An 18,800-nucleotide genomic window follows, 5' to 3' on the forward strand; every position below is an offset into this window, starting at 1 on the left:
ACCATATTACTGAATCTGGAAAAACTTGGGGCCAAGACCCACTGGCAGCCATTGTTCCAGCCTTGGGAAGAAATCAGCTTGTAATAGTTGAGGATGAAACTGACTTCTGGAGAGAAGCAGAAACAAGAGCTGGAGGGCTCTGAAAAGATCAGAGCCTTTAAGACTGCTTTATGTCTGTTCTTGCGGTTAGCATCACGTGAGGAAATTAATCCTCTTCTCCTCTCTGCTAATCTAGTTTAAGTTGGGTTTTTGTCATGTGTTCTCTGGGAGACCAGCTGAATAATACTTATTCCTTTCTGTTTGTTTGCCTCCCCTGGAGAAAGGATGAAAGGGTGGAGAGTAGAGATATATGAGTATTAAATTAGTATGTGCCCATGTTTTCTCTTTCTACACTCCATCCTCCACCAGCTCAAAACTGAATAGACTGGCAACATTCTCACCACCATTATTTACTCTTATTCTGAGGGTAAAAATGACCCTGAGCTCCCAGCAAGCGACATCCTGGTGGAAGATCAGATTTTGAATAGCAGCATCAGAAGAAGGAGAGAGTATACATATGCAGGTGTCTTTCATCCCTTCTCAACAACAGTCTTAAAGTTTTGACCTGGAGAAGCACAGGTAGCATCTGCGTCAACAGTATGGCAGAATTCATAATCTTGTTGCCGGTTTGGATTAACTACTTAGAGCAACAAACAAGCCAGACTTGATCTCAAAGGGCTCTTGACAAATCGATTCCAGTCCCAGTCCCTCCCTCTCTGGTGTCATCTTTTCAGAATAAATGGGTGGGTGGTCTTTTGATACTGTAGTATTTAAAGCCTTGAAATCCTGTGCTTCAGAAATGAAATGCAAACTGTGATCTTTCATAACCAACAGAGGAATGAGGGTCATTTTCTGCAGTTAGCCATTCAACTTATCACATACACCTTTTCATCTTCAGACTTCTGTTGTTTTATGTAAAATGTCATTATCCAATTATCTTAGCAAACCTCTCCCCAAGAATTTGACCTTTTCAGTATTCTGTAATTTAATTCTCTAACCACATTACCTTCCCAAAGCATTTCTTTGGTCCGAGTCACAAACAGTAAATATTTGTAAGCACAAGTTCTTCAGCTTGACCTTAAAAAGTGTTTCTATTCACCAAGAGCTCCTGTGTAGTGGAGGTGGATGCTGGAATCTCCTCTTGGGTTGGCCTTTGGAAGCCTTTTTCTCAGGAAGATGGAGGAAAATGGTCTAGTGGCAAGTTTTGTTTTTCCAGGTATGAGCCCTTGTCTTCAAACATGTTTTCTAAGCCATTTCCCACTGTATTAGAAGGGATGAAAGATGACTGGGAACTAATGTTGTAGGGTTAGATTCAGATGGACTTGAGTTTGACTGCTAATCTTGCTATTGACCATCCACACAACAATAGGCAAGTCACTTCTCTGATCCCAGTGTTCTCATCTGTAAAATGGAGATAATAATACCTCCTAGGATTATATTGAAATTAAATGAGAAAATATAAGTAAAGTATATGGCACTGTGCCTGGAACATACTAAGTGTCCAATAAATGTTATCTATTATTATTACAGTATTTAATTTATATAATTTAATTAGATACAATTTAATTTATCTAAGGAGGTTTGCATGCTGTCAGGGAGCAGAAGAATCAGCCTGGATTTTTAATGTAATTCATTAATCTTAAGGCAGTCTCTTTTCCAGAGTGAGCAGTAATGTAACTTTCAGAAAGGCTCTTATTAGGTCATTTATATTGAGAAACTGAAAACAATTGTTTTAATATTGGACTTTGAACATGGAGAAAAGTTTGTTCATATTTTGTTAAGAGGAAATAAAAGAAGAGAAGGCCTGGCCATTTTCTATTTTAAATCAAAATAGAGAGGGATATTTATAGGATTTTGGATAAACATTAGGGTCATCTGGATTGATCATCATGTTGGATAAATGACCATATTCTTTTTAAAATTAATTTTTATTGGAGTATAGTTGTTTTACAACATTGTCTTATCAATATTCTTAAGATGACTATTGAAGGACAAATAAAACTTCCCTATTGGACTTCCCTGGCCATCCAGTGACTAAGACTCCATGCCCCAATGCAGGAGGCCTGGGTTCAATCCCTGGTCAGAGAATTAGATCCCACGTGCCACAGCGAAGAGTTCGTATGCCGCAACTATGAAAAAGGTCCTTATGCTGCAACTAAGACGCAGTGCAGCCAAATAAATAAATAAATATGAAAAGAAAACCCCAAACAAACAACAGCACAACTTCCCTGTCTTCTGAGTTAAGTGACTAACAGATGTTTGTGGAGAGTACAGCATTTGCTTTGAGGCCAATTGTTAAGAATGTGTCTTAGAAGAAATAGCATGTTGTGCTGAACCCAACTGCATTAACCTCAGATTAATGCATTGTCACAAGTCCTAGAGCTCAGATGAGCATACACCCCAGCTTTCACAGAACAGACCTAAGGAATATCATTGCCCCACAACATTACTAACAGCACTCCTTTCAGTCTCAAAAGTGTACTGATTTATATAACAAATTATATGATCACTGTCTAAATCCATATAGTCTATCTAACTTTAAAATGTTTTAATTTTTTTATTTTTATGGGCCAAATTATCATCACCACATTCACATTCTCAACTCTTACAGGCAGGAAGACGTTTATCATGATGACATGACGTTTGTCCTTTTATGAGACAACGGGAAATACATTGGATTTCCCTCTTTGCCTTAGCTGCCAGGCAGCTCAAAGCTAATTTGGAGCTCAACTGTAGGATCTTCCATAATCTAGGATTTTTCGAGCAATTATTCCCTTACTTGCCAGTGTTCCTTGGTTTTTAATTTCTATTGTATTTGGGATTCTTTCCGCCCCCTCCCCACTCCCGTGGATGGTTTCAAATAATTTTTAGAAACAAGTAGAATATAAAAATGGAAAAATTCATGACTGTTTTCTTTTTAATATTTAAAGTCTCATGCAAATTCATATTAATACACTGAGCTGGATTGATTAAACACAGGATTCCCATGAGGACATCAGGAGCTGGTCACACCTGATGGTATGTGATGGTTTTTCTCATGCTGTGGGAGGCTGCCTCATTTGGCCCTAGTATTTTATCCCTCCCTGTATTCCTGACTTTCCCCAGGTAACTGCAGTTTACCTGGGTGTGGGGTAATAAGCTTAGTCCTGACCCCACTTTGGGCTGGTTGATTCTCGGTGTGGGTATCGACAGAACTGAATAGAAAGAGCTGAGACATTGGAGTCCAAGCATGGAAACCTTGGTCAGCTTTAGCAGCGAGGAAGGGATTCCTCTTACCTCGAAGAACCATAGCATCCTGGGTGGGAATGTCTACCACAGCAAGGAATCTGAGCACCCAGGGCAAGCACTGAACTGCATGAATCAGGTTTCCAACAGTGACACCTTGTGGCAAGAAGAAGCTATAACAGCGGTGACTCATGGAATCATCTCCCTTTACAGACCCTGCAAAGATTTGAACTATGCAAATTCCAAGGGGGAACATCCTCAAGGAGGGAGACATACACACTACATTTCCTGCTAATAATAGAGGTGAGGGACTGTGCTGTGCTCTGCTAAGTTGCTTCAGTCGTGTCTGACTCTCTGCAACTCTATGGACTGTAGTCCACCAGGTTCCTCTGTCCTTGGGATTCTCCAGGCAAGAAAACTGGAGTGGGTTGCCATGTACTCCTCCAGGGGATCTTCCCCATCCAGGGGTCAAACCCGTATTTCTTACATCTCGTGTATTGGCAGGTCTAGCTCCCCCTGGGAAGCCAGATGGATTAAATGATTAATTGTAAAATGAGAGACAGGTGACCACATCTACTTGCTTGTGAACAGTTCTCCCCGGTTTAACTGTCACTCTCGATGTGTATGGGACGGAAGGAAGAAGAAGAGAATATGGATCTTAATGTATGATATGGTTTAGGGTTGAGATGGGGTTAATAAAGAAGTGCTTTTGGGGAAAAGGTAAGTCCTGCATTCTGATTTCAGGCCTGCTAAGTTCAGATGGAGCATAATCTAGACCAGGGGGCATTTATTGTGGAGCCCAGTCCTGCTGTGAGTCATGATGACAGAAGCTGCCTACTGAGATATGAGTGTGATGCAAAGGAGGGAGTCAATGACCAGTTAGTGACGTAGCCATAGATGGATTTGGAATATAAGCTGAAGCCATACCAACTTGCAACCCAGATTTTAGTCCAGAAGTGTTGCATTAGAGCAATTTTAAGCAGATGTCTTCTGTGGATAATTTTTTTTTTTTTAATGAAACAGTGATTCCCCTAGAGGGCATTTCAGATTCTTGCTTCTTGTTTTACTTGCCAGGAAATAGAGATACAGAGGAAAAATTCCCTGGGAGGGAAATATAGTTTTTGGGGGGCGTGATAGTTGTTTGTTTCATTGAAGATTCAGTGAAACTAAGATTGACCCAGCTCTTCCCTGTCCTGCAGCAAATTTGCTTTCCTCCTTTGGTTGCATCAATTTCCCTTTATTTACCTTCTGAGTTGAGCCAGAGGAAGCAGTAACCCCGATTCATCTTGCTGCCTCACACTTTGTGCTGACATCAATCACTTGCTCAACAGAACATTTATTTTGCCTCAGTTTTTCTTCAAGTTGAGTGTCTTCCCCCCACCCCCTTTTAGTGGCATTTCAAAGTCCTTCTGAATTTATTCACTCAGACATAAACTAAACATTGGAAAAAATGCTCTTTAGTCATCTGTAGACAGCAGATATCTATGCCCAGTATCTACTTTCTTACAGAAACATTTCCTCATAGTTTGAACTTGAACATCAGTCCCAGGTCACTTGAAAAACATCCCCAGCCACGATAACCATTAATGAGCAAAAGTACTGGCCTGCAAATAAAATAGTGGAACCGCCATGAAACCAAATGCATTTTTAAGTTTGTACTTAATGATTGACAGCAACAGTGAAGGCAAATGTAGCTTTTGTGCAGGGTCGGCTTTTGTTAAGTGTGGCAAGTATACACGGCTGCGTTGTGTGGGTTAATTTGAATCTCCTTGGCTGTTTGAATCTCACTTGTCTCCTAGCTGAGTGACCTTGGACAAATTTATTAGCCTTTCCTGGGCCTGATCTATGATGTGGAGCTACTAACATTCATGGGGCACTTTACTGAACAGGCTGGGCTGCAGGCTCTCTGCATTTATTAGCTTAATAATTCTCCCCACAACACTTGAGGTGAGTGCTGTTCTGTCTAAACTCATGTTATCAACCAAGGCACAAAGAAGCTCACTAACTTGCCTGATGTCACAGAGCCAGAAAGCAGTGGAGCGAGGATCTGAAACCAGCAAGTCTGACTCCAGGGGCAACATACTGCTCTAATGATCGCTGTAAAAATAACGCAGCTTGTTAACACCTCGGGTTGTTGAGAGAAGTAAAGGAGACGTGTCTGTGAAGCACACGCCACACTGGGTCTGGCTAAATGTTCTTTGCTGCTGTGAAAGCTACAGCATTCAACCCCCTAGAGGACCACCCGCTGCCTAAGTCTGAACTTGAACTTTTGAATTGGAGGTTCAACTCAAATGGCTCTAGCTATTCCAGTGATTTCAATATTGTGAAAAGGAAATTCTAGAACAAAGCCAGAGTTACCTACTGTCATCCCCACATCAAGGCAATGAGTATAAATGAGAATAGGATGATTAATAAAGAATTAGCTGGTGAGCGATGGTCAGCCGCTGTCCACTAGGTGACACTGAGAAAACAGAACTCAAATGTGCCATCCCCAACCTTTGAACTTCTGTCCCTTTGTCTGAAGGACCCTCCCTTCTCTATTCTTGCAGTCCACCCCACATCAGTGGAGAGCTGGAATCACATTTCATTTCCTCTCTCTTCCTCTGGTTCTCATCGCAGCGATGCACTGCAGCCCCAGAAGAGAAGAATTTAATCTGTTTTTATTAACCAAGTCAGATCATATGTAAATGAATTTACTGAAGAGCTGTTTAATCAGAAGAGGTTTGTTCCCCCCATTCTGTGATTCCCTGATGGAGGAAGACCTTGGAAAATACACCACTTCTGTATTAAAGGTCCCACGAGCAGAACATAGGAGGGTGTGCATTCTGGAATGAAAACTGTAAGCTGAGTCTGGCCCAGTTCTGTACAGGGGAGACTTCCTGAAGGACATAGGAGTCTAGAGCTGAAGGAACCCTGATGTAAGCCATTACCATTTCCTTAATATGAAAGAAATGAAAATCTGAGAAGACTCCTGAGTGATTTTGGCATCTTAACGAAGTGACCAAAAGACTTAGTAATGATGAAATTTTCTGCTTTCATTCTCTGTGTGTGTGTATGTGTATGTGTGTGTGTGTTTGTGGGTATTTCAGCCAGGTGGCACAGTGGTAAAAAATCTGCCCACCAATGCAGGAGATACAAGAGACGAGGGTTCAATCCCTGGGTTGGGAAGAGTCCCTGGAGTAGGAAATGGCTACCCACTCCAGTATTCTTGCTTGAAGAATCCCAAGGACAAGAGGAACCTGGCAGGCTACAGTCCATGGAGTCACAAAGAGTCAAACCTGACTGAACCTGACTGTGGATATTGCATGAATTTGCTATTTACTTAACGTGTGTCCAAATTGTTGTTATTTAAGAGCCCCTAGGTAGGGGACTGGAGAAGGAAATGGCAACCCACTGCAGTATTCTTGCCTGGAAAATCCCATAGACAAAGGAGCCTTGTAGGCTGCAGTCCATGGGGTCACTAAGAGTTGGACACGACTGAGCGACTTCACTTTCACTTTTCACTTTCATGCATTGGAGAAGGAAATGGCAATCCACTCCAGTGTTCTTGCCTGAAGAATCCCAGGGACGGGGGCACCTGGTGGGCTGCCGTCTATGGGGTTGCACAGAGTTGGACATGACTGAAGCGACTTAGCAGCAGCAGCAGCAGGTAGGGGACAATTATTTTAGGTACTCAGTAGTCCTGTTCCTCTCAACCCCCAGCCCCCGACAGGAGGAGTCATCTTATTAGCTGGTTGCATCCTTTTGTACACAGTGGCAGACATGACCCAGCAAGTTGTACTGGCAAGTTCTTTCCTCGAGACTTTGGGTGTTAAAGCCCAGAAAATTAATAAAACATTATCTCTGGGAGGTTAAAAGCTATGGTGAAAAGTCTAGGTGCTGTTGGCTGCCACCTACTGCATCTCATGCAGAAAGCTGGTTGGAGGTGAAGAGGAAACCTGCCATATACAGAGAGAAGCAGAATGGAAACATGTCATAAGGATGTTTGCATCCACATTTGCGCGGCCTTAGGTCCTAGCTTCATCTCTGTCTTCTTTCCTCTAGTTTACTCTTTCCTTGGATACCTTGATGCTCCCCACTCCTTTTTTTGCTTATCTGAATTAAGTTCATGCCACATGTGACCAAAAGAATTGTAATAAGCTCAGTAAAGTGCCTTTTCATCCAGGGGCTCTAGCTAGGCCAGAGATTAGAGAATGAGAAAATTGAGAGGATGAGAAAGAACTTCCAGGAGGAATGACATTTGAATAATGTAGAAGAGGCATTCAGACAGCTGAGCGAAGGAGATATCTTAATGCATGCCCAAGGATGAGGGTGACTGATAGACCCACTAGTATAGAACAGAGGACTTTTGAAGGCAACACCAGAGGCATGTGGTGCCTCTGAATGTGTGGGCAGAGTTATCAATATTTACAACAAACTCTTATTTCTTCTTATAAAGTTTCAAAGGAAAATCCCTGTTTAGGGGAGTTGTCCATACTGGTTGGATCACACATTTTCTGTCACTCCCTGGATGCCTGCTGCTGCTGCTGCTAAGTCGCTTCAGTCGTGTCCAACTCTGTGCAGCGCCATAGATGGCAGCCCACCAGGCTCCCCCGTCCCTGGGATTCTCCAGGCAAGAACACAGGGGTGGGTTGCCATTTTCTTCTCCAATGCATGAAAGTGAAAAGTGAAAGTGAAGTCGCTCAGTCGTGTCCAACTCTTAGTGACCCCATGGACTGCAGCCTACCAGCCTCCTCTATCCATGGGATTTTCCAGGCAAGAGTAGTGGACTGGGTTGCCATTGCCTTCTCCGCCCTGGATGTCTACATTAGGTTAATCACATAAGTACATATTCATACCAAAATATTGTCCTTTAACAAGGCAAGTGAATGTTTGAAAAAAATGCTACAACCTATCTCTGTACAATGTGAAAGCTGATTTTAAGTCCAACTTGCTCATCTCTTTGTGGTTGTTGTTCAGCTTTTAAGTTGTGCTCAGCTCTTTGCAACCCCTTTGGAATGCAGCATACCAGCTTCCTCTGTCCTCTATCTCTGGGAGTTTGCTCAAATTCATGTACATTGAGTTGGTGATGCTATCTAATCATTTCATCCTCTGCTACCTCCTTCTCCTTTTGCCTTCAGTTTTATCCTGATGAATTAGCTCTTCACATCAGGTGGCCAAAGTATTGGAGCTTCAGCTTCAGCATCAGTCCTTCCAATGAATATTTAGGGTTGATTTCCTTCAGGATTGACTGGTTTGATCTCCTTGCTGTCCAAGGGATTCTCAAGAGTCTTCTCCAACACCACAGTTCAAAAACATCAATTCTTCGGTGCTCAGCTTTCTTTATGGTCCATCTCTCACATTAGTACTTGACTACTGGAAAACCATAGCTTTGACTATATGGATTGTTGTTGGCAAAGTGATGTCTCTGCTTTTTAATATGCTGTCTAGGTTCGTCATAACCCTTCTTCCAAGGAGCAAGCATCTTGTAATTTCATGGCTAAAGTCACTGTCTGATAAGGGGCTAATATGCAAAATACATAAAGAATCCACACAACTCAATCACAAAATTTTAAATAAACAATCCAATTTTTTTAAATACACACAGGGGATAAATAGATATCTTTCCAAAGAAGACATGCAGATGACCAACAAGTATGAGGAAAGGTGCTCAAAACCACTAGTCATCAGGGAACTACAAGTCAAAGCTACAATGAGGTATCACCCCACACCTGTTACAATGACTGTTATCAAAAAGAAAAGAAAGGGAACCCTTGTGCACTGCTGATGGGAATGTAAATTGGTGCACTGCTGATAGGAATGTAAATTTCTCCACTATGGAGAAAAGTATGAAGGTTCCTCAAAATATGAAAAATCGAACTGCATACGATTCAACAGTACTGCTTCTGAGTAAAACACTAACTCAAAAAGACAGGTGCACCCTCACATTCACTGCAGCATTATTTACAGAAGCAAGATACGGAAACAATCTGTGTCCATCAATAAATCAATGGATAAAAAAAGAAGTGGTATGTATATACAATGGAATACTACTCAGTCATAAAAAATGAAAGAAATCTTGCCATTTGTGACAACATGGATGGACCCTTACACCATTACACTAAGTAAAATATGTCAGGCAGAGAAAGACAAGTACCATATGATCTCACATATTCATGTGGAATCTAAAGGAAATTCAAGCAAACAAACAAAAACCAAGTGCATGGATACAGAGAGCAGATTGGTGAGCCCACGGCACTAGTAGGCTAGAGAGAGGACCCCAAAATGGTGTTTTCTAGGCCCACTGTCCTCATGGTAGAATAGGCAAGAAGGCCGCGGCCAGCGTCTGTGTCCCGCGGGGAGTCACCACTGCCTCTGCCTCTCTCAGAGCCTCTCTGAGATCTCCAAGCGTGCCTGACCCAGACTCCTTTCATGTTAGCACCTCTTCACTGGGTCTCAGAGTCTGTGTGATTTTGCATGCGCCCTTTAAAAGCAGATCTCTGTTTCTCACAGCCCCTCTGGCTTTCTCATGCACAAGCCACACTGGCCTTTAAAACCAGGCTTTGGGGGCTCATCCTACCAGTGCAGGACCTCTGGGTGAGGAGCCCAATGTGGAAAAAAAAAAAACCCAGTTTGAGTCCTTTTTATGTTACTCACATGGTAAGTGAGTACTTTTGGATGAATCTCTTAACCTAAGATGTTGGTTTCCCCCCAGTGAAATGGAGCTTAGGATACTTGCAGGGTTATTTGAGCTGAATAAGATAGTTACATGTTTCGTAATACCCAGCCACACCTCAGGTTGATTAAATCATACTCTTTGGAAGTGGGATCCAGGTATAAGTGCTTTAAAGCTCCCAGGGTATTCCCGTGTAGGGCCAAAGTTAAGATCCACTGATTCATGGGCGTTCATTTCACGTCAGACACTGTTTTAAGCATTTTATTCATGTTATTTTTACTCATTTTGATTGGCAATTCACATAGCCTGAAACCAGAATGCCACAGAAATATTCAGAGGTGAAACCACATGTGCTCAAATTTCCTTTGCCAGGATGGAAACTGTCAGGTTGCCTCTCTTCTTTTAGTTTCAACTATCAGCAAAATTTTTCTTTATTTATCTTTGGCTGCACTGGGTCTTCGTTGTTGCATGTGGGCTTTCTCTAGCTGCACTGATCGGGGGCTCCTCGTTTCGGAGGCTTCTCTTGTTGCAGAGCACAGGCTCTAGGCAGGTGGACTTCAGTATGTGCAGCATGTGGGTTGGTAGTTGTGACTCAGGAGCTCTAGAGCGTGGGCTCAGTAATTGTGGGGCACGGGCTTAGTTGCTCCACAGCTTGTGGAACTTTCCCAGACCAGGGATTGAACCTGTGGTCCCTGCCTTGGCAGGTGGATTCTTATCCATTATGCCATCAGGGAAGTCCTCTTTCCAGAATTTTTGCCTTGATTTCTCCTTTCTTCCCTTTGTGTGGAGATCTGCCAGGTGAACTTCTGTAGGGAAATCATTTTCCTTCCAATCCTCATGGGTCAGTTGCCAGGGAAATGTCAAGGCAAGAGGAAGGGCACAGATAGAGCCACTGAGTTGATCACAGCGTAGAAGACGGCTGCTGGTGTCCTTGGGGGCCATTTCAGCAGCCCTCTAACTTTCTCTGTCTCTCCCAGAGCCTGTGAGGGAACCTCCAGAGTGGTTCCCACAAATTACGTGGGCCTCCTGGGGACTTTCCTCATTCAAAGCCAAAACCCAAGGGGAGCTCCACCCAGCAGCAAACCAGCGGTGGCATCTGCTAACCTCAGACCTGCCCTTTGGGGCTCCTATGTGGCCTGTCTCTTGGCCATCAATGAGTTCCTAGGGCGAATATTTTCTTAGCTGCAGGCCCCGAGACTGACCTTTCCCATATCGTGGGACATCTTCATCAGAGCAATGAGACCAGAGATTCCAATGTTTGAAACTGGCGGCAATGAGAAAGGAGGGGGTGTTTGCTTGTTTTCTTTTTGTCAGGTCCTCTGTTGTTTTATTTGGTTTCCTAAGAGAAACACTTCTAACTTAAAGTAACAATGCTTGGCCTCTTTGCACACCCTTTCCTGATCATTCTTGGCAGTGGTCCTCTCACCTACAGAAACACTGGGTAGTGGAGGACTACAGTATGTGGTCTGGGACCACTAGCATCAAAATGACTGGAACTATGGGACGCTTGCTAAAAAAAAAACAAAACGATTCTTGAGATCCACTCCATACTTAACAGACACAGAGTTTCCCTAAGTGGGTTTTGGGAGGTTGAATTTTTAACCAGCATCCTAAGTGATTCTGAGGTGCAATAAATCTTGGTAATCCCTGGATTTAAACTCAGTATTCTTACCTTGTGAAACTTTAGTGCTTGGATTTATATTATTTTTCTTCATTTTCTCTTTGAAGAAAGGTATTGCATGCTGGCTCAGGGGGCTTCCCTGGTGGCTCATACGATAAAGAATCTGCCTGCAATGCAGGAGATCCCGGTTTGATTCCTGGGTTGGGAAGATCCCCTGGAGAAGGGAATGGCAGCCCAGTACTGCGAATGGCAACTGCAGTATTCTTGCCTGGAGAATTCGATGGACAGAGGACGCTAGCAGGCTAATGTCCACGGGATCGTAAAGAGTCAGACACGACTAAGCAACTAACACACACTGTTCCATGTATGAGGCGATAAGTATATAAGGTTCTTGAGGGCTTGCATCCCTTACTGTATCCAGTTGAGCAGATGCTTGGTGTAAACTGTCCTGGATTGACTGTATTTGCAGCTCAAAAAAGAATCCATTTAGCGCCAATTTCCATTTGATGGCCCAGTGCTTGGAAAGTGCTGGGCTGAGGCCAGGCCAAGGGACTAGTATACTCTAATGATGCCAAGAACAAAGTTTCTTTCTTAAAGGAAATTTAAAAAACAGATTAAGGACAGCAGGTATACTGAACCTGGGCTGCATCCAAGGTCTGGCTTAGCCTTATTTTAGCCAAAATGGTTGAATTACTTCCTGTAATTTCTGATACATTTTAAAAAATGAATTGTAATAGGGTTTCTTTTTCTTCTTTGTTTTCTGTGACTGCCTTTGAATTAAAATTACCCCAAATAAAAATAGCTACAGTCACCCTGAGATGGAAAATAAGATCTGTTTGTTCAGAAGTTTTTCTTAGTATTAGTTACTGACCATGATAAGTTACAGTTTATGGTCAAGGCATAATTGTAGTTCTGAGCTTTTCAGCTGGATCCATATGAGTTGACAGTAGCAAAGACTGTCTTGCATGGCTGTTGTGAACCGCTGCCTGATTTACATACCTAATTGTGCTCTGGGATTGCTCAGGGTGGAAGACTTAAAGACTGTTTTACCTGAATCTTCCCCTGATTTTTGTATATTGTCTTCTCTTGTGAGGTGTTAGCTCTGCAGCTGGGTCCCTTGAAGGTTGAGCCCAACCTCTCCAAAGAGTGTTTAATGTTTCTGAATCTCTGTTTTTGCACATGGAGCCCATATGAGAAGATAGGCCTACAGGTTTTTTTGTTGTTGTTGTTTTGTGTTTGGCTTCTTTCGCTTGGCATAATGCATGTAAGATCATCTGTGTGGTCTGTATCAGTGCTTTCCTTTATACTGCTGAGTAGTATTCCACAGTAAGGAAATAATACAGCTTGTTTTTCCACCTACTTATTGAAGATCTTTGGATTGTTTCCAGGTTTTGTTGTCAAATATATGCCATAAATATTTTGATTTTTGTCATTTTTCATTTGAGAGTGGGGTTCTTGAGGAACATGTCCGAGGATTATTTCTTTGAGAGTTCTCTGTTGAGTGCTTCTCCCATTAACTGAAGTCAAAGAGTGAGACTTCAGCAGGACCATTTGGAGAGCCTGATATTTGTCTGTGCAGATATGGCGATATGATGGACTGGTGTTTGATGTGAGTGGTTGGCTAATACATGAGTGAGGAAGGCTATGACAAGGTGCCTGGGTTGTTAGTGTTCTGGGAACACTGCTTTTTATGTGTTCAAAGTAAGCTCTGTTTCAAATGGAAAGTGTGACCTCTCAGGGTTGTCAATGTGCCTGCTTAATCTATTGTAGGTATAATGTTTTTACCTCATATTTATTTTGAGTTTTTCTAAACTCCCAAGCATCCCGTAATGAACTTCGTTTGTCAACATTTAGGAGAAACTTTATGTAGATCAAAAAAGTGTTGATGGAAATTATTTAGCGATTTGAAGACACACTCCCTACTCCACACCCCCTTTGACTCTGCCCTTGCTGTCACATCTACAAGGCAGTGTGCTAGGAGTCAGGAGACCTGCTTCAGCTCTGTCTCTGCAATTCATGTTTCATGTCTTTGAGCAAGTCATACTGCCTCCTTGAATTTCAGTTTCCTTATCAGTAAAATTTTGGACAAAGAGTGCTTATTCTAACTACTTGTCAGGAAATTTGGAAGCTATCACATGCTAGATCAACATAAAATTTTATTATTACTATTATCTAACATTTTGTATGATCTCAGCTTAGTGTTTTATCTTAAGAACGACAGCTCCCTCCTTCATCTTTTAAAAGTAGACTAGAGAACATAAGTCCGAAGAAATGAATTTTTATTAGTAAAATTTCTAGTGCTATGGCCTTAGGATCATCTTGCTGTTTGAGAGTAGGGAGAACTTCTTGGTGTTCCTGAAACAAGTGTTATTCAGGCAGTTGAGTATTTTGCTTACATCTCAGGCTGCATCTGAGTCACACTCCTGGAGGCTCACTTCAGGCCTGTGGGTGGCTTAGAAATTTGTTTTAGAAACAAGGTTTATGTGTCGATTGCACTTCCTCCGTGGTTCTCTCATTGTCTGTTTCTGACAATATTTCCATGAAACCAGATATTTGATTTCAAGAACATCTGTTCTTTCCCACCTGAGTCAATGTTCTGCCTGGGCTGGAAGAAAAGGCACTCTGCTCAGCAAGATTCAGGATGTGGGCAGCAGGGGGAGGTGATGGTTGGTGGGGATGTTTATGAACACAAACAACTTTGCCGGGGCATTCAGCCTCAGAGGAAGATGAGTAAGGAAGCCTTCAGGAACTAGTATTTAGCCCAATTTTTCAAATGGGCATGTATTCTTTTAAACATCCAGGCTTAAACGATTTCACCCTTTAGGTTAGAAATCTTTCTCAATTGTGGCGCTCTTCCTTACCTCCAAGATTGGAGCATGTGGAATTCATTGAGTCCTTCTTGCCTGCTCGGTTTTATTTTTTGTCCTCTAGGTGGAAAACATGGAGGCTGATACCTAAATGTTATTAATAGCACATGCACTGCATTATACTGTTAGGCATGCTTTTGAGGTTTATGAAGGTCAAAGAGATTTATTCTGTTCTAAATGGCCCCGAGGCCCAAGGATGTGAAGGACTGGCTGCAAAAGAAGGGTCATGGCTGGTCTAGTGAGATACCTGTGCTTGACAAGAGCCAGGCCACAGACAAGCGGGTCCCCTCCTCCCTAGGCCCTCTGGCTTGGTCTAAAACTCTCACAGTGGCGGAAAATCACTGAAAGGTCTTAAGCAGAGGCACGAGTGAACAGATTTATATCTTCAAGGGTCTGTCAGGCTGCAGGTGAAGAGTGAAGTGGAGGGGTGTGGAGGCAGCTCCTGAGCACTGTGGTCCAGGTGAGGGGAATGTGCCAGCACCCCTGTGATCTTGTATCTGCCTGGCTTGCCTTTCCAGATTGTTCTGCTTGCTTTCTCCCTCCTACCTGCTGCCTGCGTTCTGCCTTGCCAGGTTCTGCTCAGATCTTTAAGCCAGACTTGTCCTCCAGCATTTTCCCATAGGATCTGTCTCCTACCTTTTACATACTTCACCTCATTCTGCCTAGAGTCAGGGTCAGTAGTTGACAGTCCTGCAGTCCCAGTGTTACCATTTCCTTGAGGGATGGACAGAGTCTCACTCATCTTGGTGTTTCCTGTAGAAGCCAGCTCAAGTATGTGGGTGTGTCAGATTACACGTTGTTCTATAAATGTTAAGTGGTATTTGAAAATACAAGAGTGTTGTTGAATAAATAAATGAATGGATGGATATAGTAAATGAATGGGTGGAGATAGTGAGGGAATTTTTGTGAGTTGATTCTTGATGCAATCTTATAAGCCTCAAGTTAGAATTGTATGTAAACGTCAGAGTCAATTGCCTTGATGTAAATTCCTTGTGTGTGCATGTGTAACCGCTCCATTCTGTCTGCGTGAGTAGTCACTCAGTTGTGTCCAGTTTTTTGCAACCCCATGGACTGTAGCCTGCCAGGCTCCTCTGTCCATGGGGATTCTCCAGGCAAGAATAGTGGAGTGGGTTGCCATTTTGCCATTTCCTACTCCAAGGGATCTTCCTGATCCAGGGATCAAACCCACATCTCTCACGTCTCCTGCATTGGCAGGCAGATTTTTTTTTTATCACTGCATCACCTGGGAAGTGTAAATTCCTTGTATTTTAATATATTGGATTTAAAATGTCCATTTTGTGGCTGCCCTGAAGCCATTTTGGTTTACTCTCAAGTCCTTAGCTGTGTTCTTGGTGGATGAAATGGTTAGGGAACAGAACGTTGCTATTTTGGAGGTAGATAAGGGAGATTTTGAAAGACGCCTGTTACAGGTTCCTCCTAGGACTTCTCAGGCTTGTAGAGATAGAAAGCAGTCACCTGCATGATGTCACTTGAGGGAACTCCGAAGGAACTCCTACCTTCTCCTCAAAATAGTCCTTCCACTGTTACTGAATGCATTCCATGTACTCAACGCACAGTGAGGCCAAACAACACAAAAACCTTGGAGCTTGCAGCAGAGAAAAGTTTATTGCAGAGACATGCAAGGAGACAGGTGGCTTATGCCTTAAAAACCCGAACTCCTCCAAGGCTTTCAGCAAAGCCTTTCTATAGAAAAGATGAAAAGGGGTGTGGCTAGTTGTTGCAAACTGCTTGGTATAAGATCTTCCTTCTTGCTGCTGTCCATGTAGGTAAGGTCAGGGGCAGGTTATGATTTTCCTGTAAACTCCATCAAACAAATAAAAACAAATGTTACTCTCTGTTCTGCAACTTTTTATCTAAAGGTGTAATACTCTTAAAAGTCATAGCCTTGAGAATTATATAAGAAAGAAAAGGGGAGGAATTAAATTCTGACTCCATGCCTTCTTGTGTCTTTCAGCACTTAACAAATTACCCCTCATTTTACTTGTTCAAGGTCCCAAGGCTCGACTTTCATCCTCCAAGGTCCAGGCCTTGGCTAAGAGGACGAGGGTACCTGTGTGGGCTGGTTACTCTGCCCGGGAGCACTGGTCCAGTACCCAGTCTGGGTCCTCCTGCCAGTGCCTGCGTCCAGTCGAAGAGGTAGATCTCAGTTGGCAGTGTCCTCCAGGCTAGGTCCCCAGACCCTGCCCAGCTGTCATTACTGAGGGAACCAGACACCCAGGACCCAGCCTGTCCATAGGTCCTCAGGCAGCACAAACTGGGGGCCAGGTCTGTGGACTGTGACCAGAGTGACTGCCACCGTGGGAATCACTGAGATGTTGACCATGGGTGGAATGGAACCCATAAAGTCCATGCACTAAAGATCTCTTGCTGCTGCTGCTGCTGCTGCTGCTAAGTCGTGTCGGTCGTGTCTGACACTGTGCGACCCCATAGACGGCAGCCCACCAGGCTCCCCCATCCCTGGGATTCTCCAGGCAAGAACACTGGAGTGGGTTGCCATTTCCTTCTCCAATGCATGAAAGTGAAAAGTGAAAGTGAAGTCGCTCAGTCGTGTCTGACTCTTCGTGACCCCATGGACTGCAGCCCACCAGGTTCCTCTGTCCATGGGATTCTCCAGGCAAGAGTACTGGAGCGGGGTGCCGTTGCCTTCTCCGGATCTCTCGCTAATCCCACCCTAATGGCTGCACGCCAGGCTGCAATTACACTACCTGTTCATGGACACTTTCTTTAGCAGAGTCTGCAGTTTTAAAGCCATGACCTAATGCTCCTGGAAGAGGGTCACATTCTTCCTCAAATGAGTTTCCTACCAAGGTTCGAGCAACTGATAGGAAATCTTTTCTTGAAAGATCGAGGACCCACGGTGCAGGGGTGCGTGGGAGAAGGACAGAATGAAAGGAAGAAAGGGGACGTGGGGGAGTGTGGACAGGCTCGCTGGCTTGATCATTGTGCTTGGGGTTCCAGTCGAAAGGGTGTTTTGGTCAGGATTGTTTAGGTCAGAGGTCAGTGAACGTTTTCTGTAAGGGGCAGAACAGTGAATATTTTGGGCTGTTCGGTGTGTGTCACAGCTACTGGACCTGCCCTTAGTGTGTGAAAGCAGCCGTAGACACTACATAAATGAAGTGGGGGTGGGGGGCCAGGGGAGCCGTGTAGGGCTGTGTACAGAAACAGGCTCCGTGAGCTGATTTTCACCTGCCAGGGAAGTTTATTGACCCTGGTCTAGGTTATTCTTAATTGAATAGACAAAAGCAAAGCTCCTAGCTCATGGATTACTGCAACAAAGAATTATTTCTGGCTTATATTAAAGTCTAGTGTAAGTCAGAAGAGAGCTCTCTCGGTCACTCAAGAACTAGGGCTGACAGTCTCTGTCTCCACAGAGCTTCTACAGTCACCTCGGCAACGAGAAGACAGATGGGTGAACTGGACTCTGGCTCTTGAGGTTGTTACTTGGGAAGAGACATGTGTAACGTCAACAGTCTCACTTCCACTGGGCAATGTGAGCCACATGGTCACATCTATTTGAAGGGATAGGGACGTGCAATCTCACTGGCACAGAGGGAGACCCAGAATTCTGGGCTGCGTGATTTGCACTAATGAGAACCACACACGGGGAGGCCAGAGTTCACAAGGATGCCCCCATTCTCTTCTCACTCCACAGAGGGGGCAACTATGGCTTCCTGCCCCTCATCTAACATCCGCAGGTCTGTGGGTGACCTGACCTGAGTCAGCATTTCCACACCATTCCCACCACCTTCTGGCTGTCCAAGGTGGTGACCTACTCAGATCTCACCTGTGCCTAAGCTTGTCTGGCACTCCCGACAGCCAGAGCCTGATAGAATTAGAGGATGAGTTACTCTGCAGCTGAACTGACTGGACTGTTGAAAATCTTTACTTTTAAAAGTAAAGATACTTACTTAAAAGTTTCTTAAAGATACCTTTAAGATCAAGTTTCTTAAAGATACCTCCCCACTCAAGTTCTCAAGTTTCAGGCTCTCCAGAAAGAATAATTTTGGCTAGGCTGGTCTTTTTAGTAGTTCTTTAAGAAATAGTCTGAGAAAAATATATTTTATATATGTTTATCACATATCAAAAAATGTTTGGGCAACATTTTAGTACCTGGGGCTAGACTTCCTGTCCTGGTTAACTTTCTATTGTTTACCATACTTCACTGTACACTTCAGCCAAGCCACACTCAGAAAGGAACAATGTGGTTCCATGTCTTCATACTACTGCCCACGTGTTCCCTCTGCCTAGAAATCCAACCTCTTGGGTTGATCACCAGACCTAGGTCAGTTTTGTTAACAATGTTCCAGATCTTGAGTGTGTATTGAGTTCACTAGTCTTCATTACATTATTAAAATCAATCAATAACTCTAAT

Source organism: Bubalus bubalis, chromosome 23 (assembly GCF_019923935.1).
Source record: "Bubalus bubalis isolate 160015118507 breed Murrah chromosome 23, NDDB_SH_1, whole genome shotgun sequence".
NCBI classification, from domain to species: domain Eukaryota; kingdom Metazoa; phylum Chordata; class Mammalia; order Artiodactyla; family Bovidae; genus Bubalus; species Bubalus bubalis.